Source organism: Passer domesticus, chromosome 16, assembly GCF_036417665.1.
Source record: "Passer domesticus isolate bPasDom1 chromosome 16, bPasDom1.hap1, whole genome shotgun sequence".
Taxonomy (NCBI): Eukaryota; Metazoa; Chordata; class Aves; order Passeriformes; family Passeridae; genus Passer; species Passer domesticus.
The window spans coordinates 15,395,938-15,409,458 of NC_087489.1; positions in this window are offsets into that span (position 1 = coordinate 15,395,938).

A 13,521-nucleotide genomic window follows, 5' to 3' on the forward strand; every position below is an offset into this window, starting at 1 on the left:
GTCATTGCTGCACGGCTGGGACCGGGATTGTACAGGGGAACGAACAATAGGATCAGTACACAGACTCTAGCATGCTTGCGCCAAAATGACTCTAGGCCTGTGACATGGATGCAGGGGCTTGGTATTGGGACTGTAAGTAGAACAGGATGTGCGGAGGGGAAAATGGGGCTGCAGCAATATGCCTAAATCCCCAGCCGATGCTGGCATAGTGCCTGGGTCTGTGATGGCACTTCTAGAGATGGAGCCGTAAAAACTCTGGGGCTGGGATTGTGGGTGGAAACCTAAAGGACCAAGATGCTGCCCTTTGAAGAGGAAGGAGCGCAGATCTGGAGCTGGAAGAACACAGCTGGCAGTCAAATAAAGCTTGTGGGTCAAGAGCTGAAAGAGCTGAAATCACTGGGCCTGGACCTGTCATTGCTGCACGGCTGGGACCGGGATTGTACAGGGGAATGAACAGTAGGATCAGTACACAGACTCTAGCATGCTTGCGCCAAAATGACTCTAGGCCTGTGACATGGATGCAGGGGCTTGGTATTGGGACTGTAAGTAGAACAGGATGTGCGGAGGGGAAAAGGGGGCTGCAGCAATATGCCTAAATCCCCCGCCGATGCTGGCATAGTGCCTGGGTCTGTGATGGCACTTCTAGAGATGGAGCCGTAAAAACTCTGGGGCTGGGATTGTGGGTGGAAACCTAAAGGACCAAGATGCTGCCCTTTGAAGAGGAAGGAGCGCAGATCTGGAGCTGGAAGAACACAGCTGGCAGTCAAATAAAGCTTGTGGGTCAAGAGCTGAAAGAGCTGAAATCACTGGGCCTGGACCTGTCATTGCTGCACGGCTGGGACCGGGATTGTACAGGGGAACGAACAGTAGGATCAGTACACAGACTCTAGCATGCTTGCGCCAAAATGACTCTAGGCCTGTGACATGGATGCAGGGGCTTGGTATTGGGACTGTAAGTAGAACAGGATGTGCGGAGGGGAAAAGGGGGCTGCAGCAATATGCCTAAATCCCCCGCCGATGCTGGCATAGTGCCTGGGTCTGTGATGGCACTTCTAGAGATGGAGCCGTAAAAACTCTGGGGCTGGGATTGTGGGTGGAAACCTAAAGGACCAAGATGCTGCCCTTTGAAGAGGAAGGAGCGCAGATCTGGAGCTGGAAGAACACAGCTGGCAGTCAAATAAAGCTTGTGGGTCAAGAGCTGAAAGAGCTGAAATCACTGGGCCTGGACCTGTCATTGCTGCACGGCTGGGACCGGGATTGTACAGGGGAATGAACAGTAGGATCAGTACACAGCCTCTAGCATTCTTGCACCAAAATGACTCTAGGCCTGTGACATGGATGCAGGGGCTTGGTATTGGGACTGTAAGTAGAACAGGATGTGCGGAGGGGAAAATGGGGCTGCAGCAATATGCCTAAATCCCCAGCCGGTGCTGGGATAGTGCCTGGGTCTGTGATGGCACTTCTAGAGATGGAGCCGTAAAAACTCTGGGGCTGGGATTGTGGGTGAAAACCTAAAGGACCAAGATGCTGCCCTTTGAAGAGGAAGGAGCGCAGATCTGGAGCTGGAAGAACACAGCTGGCAGTCAAATAAAGCTTGTGGGTCAAGAGCTGAAAGAGCTGAAATCACTGGGCCTGGACCTGTCATTGCTGCACGGCTGGGACCGGGATTGTACAGGGGAATGAACAGTAGGATCAGTACACAGCCTCTAGCATGCTTGCGCCAAAATGACTCTAGGCCTGTGACATGGATGCAGGGGCTTGGTATTGGGACTGTAAGTAGAACAGGATGTGCGGAGGGGAAAAGGGGGCTGCAGCAATATGCCTAAATCCCCAGCCGATGCTGGCATAGTGCCTGGGTCTGTGATGGCACTTCTAGAGATGGAGCCGTAAAAACTCTGGGGCTGGGATTGTGGGTGGAAACCTAAAGGACCAAGATGCTGCCCTTTGAAGAGGAAGGAGCGCAGATCTGGAGCTGGAAGAACACAGCTGGCAGTCAAATAAAGCTTGTGGGTCAAGAGCTGAAAGAGCTGAAATCACTGGGCCTGGACCTGTCATTGCTGCACGGCTGGGACCGGGATTGTACAGGGGAATGAACAGTAGGATCAGTACACAGACTCTAGCATGCTTGCGCCAAAATGACTCTAGGCCTGTGACATGGATGCAGGGGCTTGGTATTGGGACTGTAAGTAGAACAGGATGTGCGGAGGGGAAAAGGGGGCTGCAGCAATATGCCTAAATCCCCCGACGATGCTGGCATAGTGCCTGGGTCTGTGATGGCACTTCTAGAGATGGAGCCGTAAAAACTCTGGGGCTGGGATTGTGGGTGGAAACCTAAAGGACCAAGATGCTGCCCTTTGAAGAGGAAGGAGCGCAGATCTGGAGCTGGAAGAACACAGCTGGCAGTCAAATAAAGCTTGTGGGTCAAGAGCTGAAAGAGCTGAAATCACTGGGCCTGGACCTGTCATTGCTGCACGGCTGGGACCGGGATTGTACAGGGGAACGAACAGTAGGATCAGTACACAGACTCTAGCATGCTTGCGCCAAAATGACTCTAGGCCTGTGACATGGATGCAGGGGCTTGGTATTGGGACTGTAAGTAGAACAGGATGTGCGGAGGGGAAAAGGGGGCTGCAGCAATATGCCTAAATCCCCCGCCGATGCTGGCATAGTGCCTGGGTCTGTGATGGCACTTCTAGAGATGGAGCCGTAAAAACTCTGGGGCTGGGATTGTGGGTGGAAACCTAAAGGACCAAGATGCTGCCCTTTGAAGAGGAAGGAGCGCAGATCTGGAGCTGGAAGAACACAGCTGGCAGTCAAATAAAGCTTGTGGGTCAAGAGCTGAAAGAGCTGAAATCACTGGGCCTGGACCTGTCATTGCTGCACGGCTGGGACCGGGATTGTACAGGGGAATGAACAGTAGGATCAGTACACAGATTCTAGCATTCTTGCGCCAAAATGACTCTAGGCCTGTGACACGGATGGAGGGGCTTGGTATTGGGACTGTACGTAGAACAGGACGTGCGGAGGGGAAAATGGGGCTGCAGCAATAAGCCTAAATCTCCAGCCGATGCTGGCATAGTGCCTGGGTCTGTGATGGCACTTCCAGGGATGGAGGCAAAATCCATGTGGGGCGGGCAAGTGCATGGCAAGGCTGGGATTGTGCATGAAAAAGGGAAACAGAAATGCAGAGCTGAGAACAAGGCTGTGGGCATCTGATTGAAATGAGGCAGGGGCTGGCATAGTGGCTAGGGATTGCTGGGTGGCAGCTGAAATCACACTGGGGCTGGGATATTGATGGTGCGGTGGGCTTACAGCCCCACGGGCAGGAGCTGAAGTGCTCCAGAGCTGGGGCCCAGACCAAGATGCTGCCCTTAGAAGCCGCAGAAGAGCGGAGCTGGAGCTGCAAGAACAGAGCTGCCTGTCAAATAAAGCTTGTGGGTCAAGAGCTGAAAGAGCTGAAATCACTGGGCCTGGACCTGTCATTGCTGCACGGCTGGGACCGGGATTGTACAGGGGAATGAACAGTAGGATCAGTACACAGACTCTAGCATTCTTGCGCCAAAATGACTCTAGGCCTGTGACATGGATGCAGGGGCTTGGTATTGGGACTGTAAGTAGAACAGGATGTGCGGAGGGGAAAAGGGGGCTGCAGCAATATGCCTAAATCCCCCGACGATGCTGGCATAGTGCCTGGGTCTGTGATGGCACTTCTAGAGATGGAGCCGTAAAAACTCTGGGGCTGGGATTGTGGGTGGAAACCTAAAGGACCAAGATGCTGCCCTTTGAAGAGGAAGGAGCGCAGATCTGGAGCTGGAAGAACACAGCTGGCAGTCAAATAAAGCTTGTGGGTCAAGAGCTGAAAGAGCTGAAATCACTGGGCCTGGACCTGTCATTGCTGCACGGCTGGGACCGGGATTGTACAGGGGAACGAACAGTAGGATCAGTACACAGACTCTAGCATGCTTGCGCCAAAATGACTCTAGGCCTGTGACATGGATGCAGGGGCTTGGTATTGGGACTGTAAGTAGAACAGGATGTGCGGAGGGGAAAAGGGGGCTGCAGCAATATGCCTAAATCCCCCGCTGATGCTGGCATAGTGCCTGGGTCTGTGATGGCACTTCCAGGGATGGAGGCAAAATCCATGTGGGGCGGGCAAGTGCATGGCAAGGCTGGGATTGTGCATGAAAAAGGGAAACAGAAATGCAGAGCTGAGAACAAGGCTGTGGGCATCTGATTGAAATGAGGCAGGGGCTGGCATAGTGGCTAGGGATTGCTGGGTGGCAGCTGAAATCACACTGGGGCTGGGATATTGATGGTGCGGTGGGCTTACAGCCCCACGGGCAGGAGCTGAAGTGCTCCAGAGCTGGGGCCCAGACCAAGATGCTGCCCTCAGAAGCCGCAGAAGAGCGGAGCTGGAGCTGGAAGAACAGAGCTGGCAGTCAAATAAAGCTTGTGGGTCAAGAGCTGAAAGAGCTGAAATCACTGGGCCTGGACCTGTCATTGCTGCACGGCTGGGACCGGGATTGTACAGGGGAATGAACAGTAGGATCAGTACACAGATTCTAGCATTCTTGCGCCAAAATGACTCTAGGCCTGTGACATGGATGCAGGGGCTTGGTATTGGGACTGTAAGTAGAACAGGATGTGCGGAGGGGAAAAGGGGGCTGCAGCAATATGCCTAAATCCCCCGACGATGCTGGCATAGTGCCTGGGTCTGTGATGGCACTTCTAGAGATGGAGCCGTAAAAACTCTGGGGCTGGGATTGTGGGTGGAAACCTAAAGGACCAAGATGCTGCCCTTTGAAGAGGAAGGAGCGCAGATCTGGAGCTGGAAGAACACAGCTGGCAGTCAAATAAAGTTTGTGGGTCAAGAGCTGAAAGAGCTGAAATCACTGGGCCTGGACCTGTCATTTCTGCACGGCTGGGACCGGGATTGTACAGGGGAATGAACAGTAGGATCAGTACACAGACTCTAGTATTCTTGCGCCAAAATGACTCTAGGCCTGTGACATGGATGCAGGGGCTGGGTATTGGGACTGTTAGTAGAACAGGATGTGTGGAGGGGAAAAGTGCGCTGCAGCAATATGCCTAAAACCCCCGCCAATATTGGGATCTTACCTGGGTCTGTGATGGCACTTCCAGGGATGGAGACAAAGTCACTCTGGGACTGGCAAGTGCATGGCAAGGCTGGGATTCTGAATAAAAAGGGAAAAAGAAATGTAGCGCTGAGAACAAGGCTCTGGGCATCCGGTTGAAATGAGGCAGGGGCTGGCATAGTGACTGGGCATTGCTGGGTGGCAGCTGAAATCACACTGGGGCTGGGATATTGATGGTGGGGTGGGCTTACTGCCTCACGGGCAGGAGCTGAAGTGTTGCACAGCTGGGGCCCAGACCAAGATGCAGCCCTTAGAAGCCGCAGAAGAGCGGAGCTGAAGCTGCAAGAACAGAGCTGGCAGTCAAATAAAGCTTGTGGGTCAAGAGCTGAAAGGGCTGACATCACTGGGCATCAGGCTCTACTTATTGCACGGCTGGGACCGGGACAGCACAGGGGAATGAACTATAGGATCGGTACACAGACTCTAGCATTCTTGCGCCAAAATGAGTCTAGGCCTGTGACATGCATACAGGCACAGTGTATTGGGACTGTTAGTAGAACAGGATGTGTGGAGGGGAAAAGGGGGCTGCAGCAAGGTGCCTAAAACTCCCGCCGATGCTGGGATGTTAACTGGGTCTGTGATCGCACTTCCAGGGATGGAGACAAAATGACTGAGGTGTTGGCAAGTGCATGGCAAGGCTGGGATTGTGCATGAAAAAGGGAAACAGAAATGCAGAGCTGAGAACCAGGCTGTGGGCATCTGATTGAAATAAGTCAGAGGCTGGCATAGTGACTGCGGATTGCTGGGTGTCAGCTGAAATCACACTGGGGCTGGGATATTGATGGTTGAGTGGGCTTACAGCCCCACGAACAAGAGCTGAAGTGTTGCACAGCTGGGGCCCAGACCAAGATGCTGCCCTTAGAAGCCGCAGAAGAGCAGAGCTGGAGCTGCAAGAACAGAGCTGCCTGTCAAGTAAAGCCTGTGGGTCAAGAGCTGAATGAGCTGAAATCGCTGGGCCATTACCTGTCATTACTGCATGGCTGGGACCGGGTCTGCACAGGGCCATGAACTGTAGGCTTGGCTCACAGACTCTAGGATTCCTGCGCCATAATCACTCTAGGTCTGTGACTTGGATGCAGGGGCTTGGTATTGGGACTGTAAGTAGAACAGGATGTGCGGAGGGGAAAAGTGGGCTGCAGCAATATGCCTAAATCCCCCGCCGATGTTGGGATCTTACCTGGGTCTGTGATGGCGCTTCCAGGGATGGAGACAAAATCACTGAGGGTTTGGCAGGTGGATGGCAAGCCTAGGGTTGTGCATGAAAAAGGAAACAAAAATACAGAGCTGAGAACAAGGCTGTGGTCATCCAGGTGAAATGAGGCAGGGGCTGGCACAGTGACTGGGCATTGCTGGGTGGCAGCTGAAATCACACTGGGGCTGGGATATTGATGTTGGGGTGGGCTTACAGCCCCACGGGCAGGAGCTGAAGTGCTCCAGAGCTGGGGCCCAGACCAAGATGCTGCCCTTAGAAGCCGCAGAAGAGCGGAGCTGGAGCTGCAAGAACAGAGCGGGCAGTCAAATAAAGCTTGTGGGTCAAGAACTGAAAGAGCTGAAATCGCTGGGCCTGGACCTGTCATTGCTGCACGGCTGGGACCGGGATTGTACAGGGGAACGAACAGTAGGATCAGTACACAGACTCTAGCATGCTTGCGCCAAAATGACTCTAGGCCTGTGACATGGATGCAGGGGCTTGGTGTTGGGACTGTAAGTAGAACAGGATGTGCGGAGGGGAAAAGGGGGCTGCAGCAATATGCCTAAATCCCCCGCCGATGCTGGCATAGTGCCTGGGTCTGTGATGGCACTTCTAGAGATGGAGCCGTAAAAACTCTGGGGCTGGGATTGTGGGTGGAAACCTAAAGGACCAAGATGCTGCCCTTTGAAGAGGAAGGAGCGCAGATCTGGAGCTGGAAGAACACAGCTGGCAGTCAAATAAAGCTTGTGGGTCAAGAGCTGAAAGAGCTGAAATCACTGGGCCTGGACCTGTCATTGCTGCACGGCTGGGACCGGGATTGTACAGGGGAACGAACAGTAGGATCAGTACACAGATTCTAGCATTCTTGCGCCAAAATGACTCTAGGCCTGTGACAGGGATGGAGGGGCTTGGTATTGGGACTGTACGTAGAACAGGATGTGTGGAGGGGAAAATGGGGCTGCAGCAATATGCCTAAATCCCCAGCCGATGCTGGCATAGTGCCTGGGTCTGTGATGGCACTTCCAGGGATGGAGGCAAAATCCATGTGGGGCGGGCAAGTGCATGGCAAGGCTGGGATTGTGCATGAAAAAGGGAAACAGAAATGCAGAGCTGAGAACAAGGCTGTGGGCATCTGATTGAAATGAGGCAGGGGCTGGCATAGTGGCTAGGGATTGCTGGGTGGCAGCTGAAATCACACTGGGGCTGGGATATTGATGGTGCGGTGGGCTTACAGCCCCACGGGGAGGAGCTGAAGTGCTCCAGAGCTGGGGCCCAGACCAAGATGCTGCCCTTAGAAGCCGCAGAAGAGCGGAGCTGGAGCTGCAAGAACAGAGCTGCCTGTCAAATAAAGCTTGTGGGTCAAGAGCTGAAAGAGCTGAAATCACTGGGCCTGGACCTGTCATTGCTGCACGGCTGGGACCGGGATTGTACAGGGGAATGAACAGTAGGATCAGTACACAGACTCTAGCATGCTTGCACCAAAATGACTCTAGGCCTGTGACATGGATGCAGGGGCTTGGTATTGGGACTGTAAGTAGAACAGGATGTGCGGAGGGGAAAAGGGGGCTGCAGCAATATGCCTAAATCCCCAGCCGATGCTGGCATAGTGCCTGGGTCTGTGATGGCACTTCTAGAGATGGAGCCGTAAAAACTCTGGGGCTGGGATTGTGGGTGGAAACCTAAAGGACCAAGATGCTGCCCTTTGAAGAGGAAGGAGCACAGATCTGGAGCTGGAAGAACAGAGCTGGCAGTCAAATAAAGCTTGTGGGTCAAGAGCTGAAAGAGCTGAAATCACTGGGCCTGGACCTGTCATTGCTGCACGGCTGGGACCGGGATTGTACAGGGGAATGAACAGTAGGATCAGTACACAGACTCTAGCATGCTTGCGCCAAAATGACTCTAGGCCTGTGACATGGATGCAGGCGCAGGGTATTGGGACTGTTAGTAGAACAGGATGTGTGGAGGGGAAAAGTGGGCTGCAGCAATATGCCTAAAACCCCCGCCGATATTGGGATGTTACCTGGGTCTGCGATGGCACTTCCAGGGATGGAGACAAAGTCACTCTGGGGCTGGCAAGTGCATGGCAAGGCTGGGATTCTGAATAAAAAGGGAAAAAGAAATGTAGCGCTGAGAACAAGGCTCTGGGCATCCGGTTGAAATGAGGCAGGGGCTGGCACAGTGACTGGGCATTGCTGGGTGACAGCTGAAATCACACTGGGGCTGGGATATTGATGGTGGGGTGGGTTTACAGCGCCTCGGGCAGGAGCTGAAGTGTTGCAGAGCAGGAGTTATGCCTAAGATCCTGCCCTTTAAATCTGGAGTAGTTTTCGCTGGCAGAGCTGGAGAAATACGCTGCTGGAGGTGGAAGAACAGATAAGGTATTGAAGTATAGCTTGCGGGTCAAGAGCTAAAATCATTTGGGCTTGGAAAGGGTCCTGTACATTGCTTGTGTTATGTATTCAACTTTTGGGGGTTAAAAAACATAGGATGAAAGTGAGGAATTGCTTCTATATGTACATAGTCTTATCCTAAAGGAGCCATCTCAGGTGTGTCTCGAGACTGGAGTTAAAATTACACCCCTCCCATGTTGCCCTGTCCACCGGGGACCCCTCCACCCCCGGCAGCACTCGGCGACGGCTGCCTGCAAAACTTCCAACTTTTACTCACACAGGGTTGAGGCCGTGCACTCACTTGCAACCCAGATTCACTTTTTCCGACGGTGGGGGCCTCCTCTTCAGCTTGGATGCTTGCATTCCTTTCTAAGTGGCCTTGAACTTTCTTTGTTCTCTCTGCAGGCCTTTTTGCAAGCACACAAGCTAACAGACTACACAAGTTTAACCAGCAGACTTCAGCTATATCCAAAACTGGTTTCTACCCCAAGTTAAATTTCCAACCCCCTGTCTCACCTGAGCTGTTTGGAATTTTAGCAGGTGACAGCCCACTCGGGACCAAAGGTCCTGGGCAGGGCACAGGCCCATACACACAAATGCCGGCCCTTTTCCAGGGGAAACAAAACTCACCACGCCAGTCTCCTTACATCAGTTTGCCGAAGGCGTGTGGCCCTCCCAGGTCACTCAGGGTTCTCGCTGTCTGCAGATTTGGTCTCGGAGTTATGGGGTGCTTCCTCCCAACCCTTACCTCCCCCCCTCAGCCCCCTACTGCTGTGTCCCCTCCTCCGCCACTAACCCCTACTCTGTTTCCCAGCCCGCCCTCGCTCCATCCTTCACTCCGCCCTTAACCCCTCCCCACCACGCTGTGCTCCCTCCATTACTGCACTCACCGCCCACGTGCCAGTCCCGTCCAGCAGCACGTGGGAACCTGAGCCCTCGGAGGACGGTGCAGCTCCCGCAGCAGGACAGCACCCAAAGAAGACAGGCAGGGACAAGGTCGCTGGGCTGCAGGGTGTCACAAGGGGCTGAGGGGAGGGGGGTGGAGGGTGACACAGAGGATGGGGGCAGCTGAGAGGCAGAAGGGGTCTTTAGGAGCAACTGGGGGACTTCAGGGTGTCACAGACAAGCTGAGGCTACTCTAGGGAACTTGAGGGTGACAAGAAGGGGCTGAGGGGGAGCAGGTGCCTGAGGGTGACAGGTGAACCAGCCCTCACACCACCCCTAACCTCACCCTAGAAACCACCCCTACCCGGGTGGAGAGTGTACGGTGGAATTTAGGGGGCCAAGGGACAGTTTCGGTGGGCTTAGGGTGACACACAGACATTGTGGGCTGAGTGGCAAAGAAGGGAGGGCTTGACAGGGGGAGAGCTGACACTGAGGGTTAGGGGTACAAAGGACAGGACACAGGATACCAGGTAGGTTTAGGGTACAGTTGCAGCAGCCCTTACCCCAACTGTAAGCTCACCCTAAACAGCACCTGTAGCACACCAGTTTTCCCCAACAGCAGCTCAAGGCAGCAACCCTAATGCTGGGTCAGTCCCAGAGCTCTCCCAGCAGCCGCAGGCAGTGACCCTAATAAAAAGGTAACAATGATCTTTGTGGGCTAGAGAGTGACAGGTAGGAGTTTGGGGCTGAGCAGTTTTTAGGGTTTTTTTAATATTTTCTTTTCTTCAGAGCTTTAAGAGGATATTTTAGGGGATTTTTGCAGGAGTATTTTTAGGAATTTTTGGGGAATGTTTAGGATACTTTTAGGGCTTTTTCAGGGCTTTTAAAAGATTGTTAGGGTATTTAAGGGCTTCCTTAGTACTTTTTAGAATTTTTTTGGGGAGGTTGGTTGTTCTTGGGGCTTTTTTAGGACTATTGAGGGTATGTGGAGGACTTTTTTAGGACTAGGGTATTTTTAGGGCATTGGAGGGAATTTTTAGGTTTTTTTAGAGTCTTATTAGGGCATTTTAAGGGTTTTTGGGGTATTTTTAGAGCTCTTTTAGGACCATTTAGGGTATATTTAGGGATTTCTAAAAGTTCTTTGGGGAATTTTAGGGGTTTTTAAGAGTAGGGTATTTTTAATGTATTTTAAGGGTATTCTGAGGCTATTTTTAGGTTTTTGTGGGGGTTTTAGGACACTTTGACAACTAGGGGTCTTTTAGGGAATTTTTAGGGTCTTTTCATGGTACGACACATGGAGGCTGAGGGGTAGCTTGAGGGGCACTATGGGGGCTTGAGGGTGACACACTGGGAGCCTAGGGAGGAACAGTGAGAGGGGACAGCGGGTGACACACAGAGATGCTGAGGGTGGCAGGGGCAGCTGGAGGGTGACACAGAGAAGCAGGGGTCTGAGGGGTAAATTAGAGGGATTAAGGGTGACACACAGGAGCTGAGGGGCAGCTGAGAGGGGGGCTTGATGGTTACACACAGAGCCTGAGGGCTGGGGGGCAGAGGGAGGGGTTGAGGGGTAAAGGGAGAAGGCTTGAGGGCTGGACAGTCCAGGGGAGATCAGGGCTACAGGGTACAGCTTAAGAGACAAGTTAGGGTTCAGGTGCTGCACCCCTCAGCCCAGCTCTAGCCTCATCCTAACCAGCCCCTCTAACAACAGCCTTTTCCCCCAACAGCAGCACAACCCAGCAACCCCAACAGCGAGAGGAGAGCGGAACCCTCCCAGTGGGACAAGACAGCAACCCTCACACCAGGACAGGGATGAGCCCTCCAAGGACAAGAAGACCCACTGCAAAAAGGTAGGGACAACAACTGCAGGCTAGAGAGCAAGAGGTAGAGTTTGGAGGCTGAACATGTGTTTTTGAGGTTTTTTCCCCGGACTTTAAAAGATATTTAGGCGATGTTGGAACGTTTTCAAGGACTTCTTTGCGATTTTTTAGGGTATTGTTGGGGCTTTTTTCAAGGTATTGTAGGATTCTTGAGCATATTTTGAAGATTATGGTCAGGGTCAGAGGAAACACCCTCTGAAAAGGCAAAGTTTTAGGACTGCAGTGGAATGCTTTAGAAAGGGGCCAGTGGTGGCACAGCAGGTTGGGTCCCACGCTGCCGGTGCAAAGGCTGTAAGTTTTAGACCCAGCCAAGTTGGTTTGTTTAGGGTTAGATGCTCTCAGCTCTGGTCTGGGAGAAATTCTGCGCAGAAAAACTCACCCCCTGAGTTTCCTGATGCCAGTTTGCAGGAGGTGCTTGGCGCTGCCAGGACAGCTCTAGCGCTTGGTGGGGGCAGCTTTGCTCCTGGAGAAATCCTGCACCGGCCTTCTTTGCTGTAAAACCCAACTCACCCCTGCTGCATGCCGATGTCTGTTTGCAGAAGAACTCCAAGGGCAGCAAGAGTTCTTGGTGTTCAGCTGCAGTCTGTGAGAAATTGTTCTGTGCAATTTTGGAGGCAGAATCCCAGATTTGGCCACAGGCACACAGACAAAAAAGACTATTAATTTCCTTGGAAAGGAAAGTCTGGCACCCCATTGTTTAAGGGGCATACAAAGGGATTTGTAGGGGAGGGAACTCCCCACAGGACCTTTCTTCACCTCAGCCCCCACTCCAAGGTCCAGCAGCCCCCCGTGTGAGTAGCCGCTTTCAGAGTGCTACCCGGGCACACCCGCACAGGGAGCTGCTCTTCCCGAGGGGCTAACGGGGGTATCCAAGCCTCCCTCCAGGAGCTATGATTGGAGCATTCAGCAGGGACCAGGGAGCAGCCGGACCCACCCAGGCACAGAGCATCGCTTTGAGAAAATGCCAAAGGAAGAACTCTCTTGCCAAGGGGCAGCACCTGAGCAGGGCAGGCAGCATGTGGGGTTCCAGGAGAGAGCTTTTGAATTTCCCCTTTTACTGTGTCAGTCCCTCCCCAGAGCCCCCAGGCCCTCCAGAGTAGTCCCAGAAAAGAGGGGGGTTAGTAAGAAAAAAGGGGTTTAAAGTGAGAGAAAAAAGCTTCCTTTTCCAATATTTTCTCTGTGCAAATTGTGAGGGAATCTGCTTCCCTTGCAATTTTAATGGTCTCAGTTGAAAGCATCCCTGCCTTGCCTGTGGTGTTAGGGGTGTTAATTGACAGGGAGTCCCCATTTTCTGTTATTTTCCAGTTTAAATGGAAGGGGGAAACCTTAATGTTTTTTATGGGTTTAAATTAAGGGTAATGCCTCCTTTTTGTTATCCTAAGGCTTAAATTGAGGAGGAAGTCCAGTTGCCCCTCCTTCTTAAGGGTTTGGATTGAGGGAAAAATCCCTCTTTTTTATCTCTGGAGAGTTTTAAAGTGAGGGAACCCCTGCTTTTCCCAAATTTTTAGGGGATTAAATTAAAGGGAAGAAGCCATTTATTTACCATTTTATCAGTTTCAGTGAAGGCAGCTGCCCCATTTCATTCTTTTAAGGGGTTCACTTGAAGGAAGCTCTGCCTTTTTCAGCATTTTAAGGGTTTAATACTACATTTCAGGCTACCTTTTCTGTGCCCTAGGACCAAATATCCCAGAGAAGGGTGAGCCTGGCATGTACTTAACCCTTACATCGCCTAGGAGAGTTTTTTTTTAATTTATATTTTATTTATAATGTAGACCTCATAAAGGTCCTAAGGAGACTTGGAATATTCATATCATTCCTCTCCACCCACCTTAGCCACACACGAAGTACTACTTAGCAGACACTAAAGAAATAATTTTGTAAGGTAACAGCAAATTACCCAATGTATCTAGCTATACTGCCTAAATACAAAGTTTTATTTCTTACCAGTTTTCTGCCCTTTTGCTCTAAGTAGCTGCAGCAAAAAGGAAAGTGTTGTCATTTCCCTGAAGAATTTTCTCCTA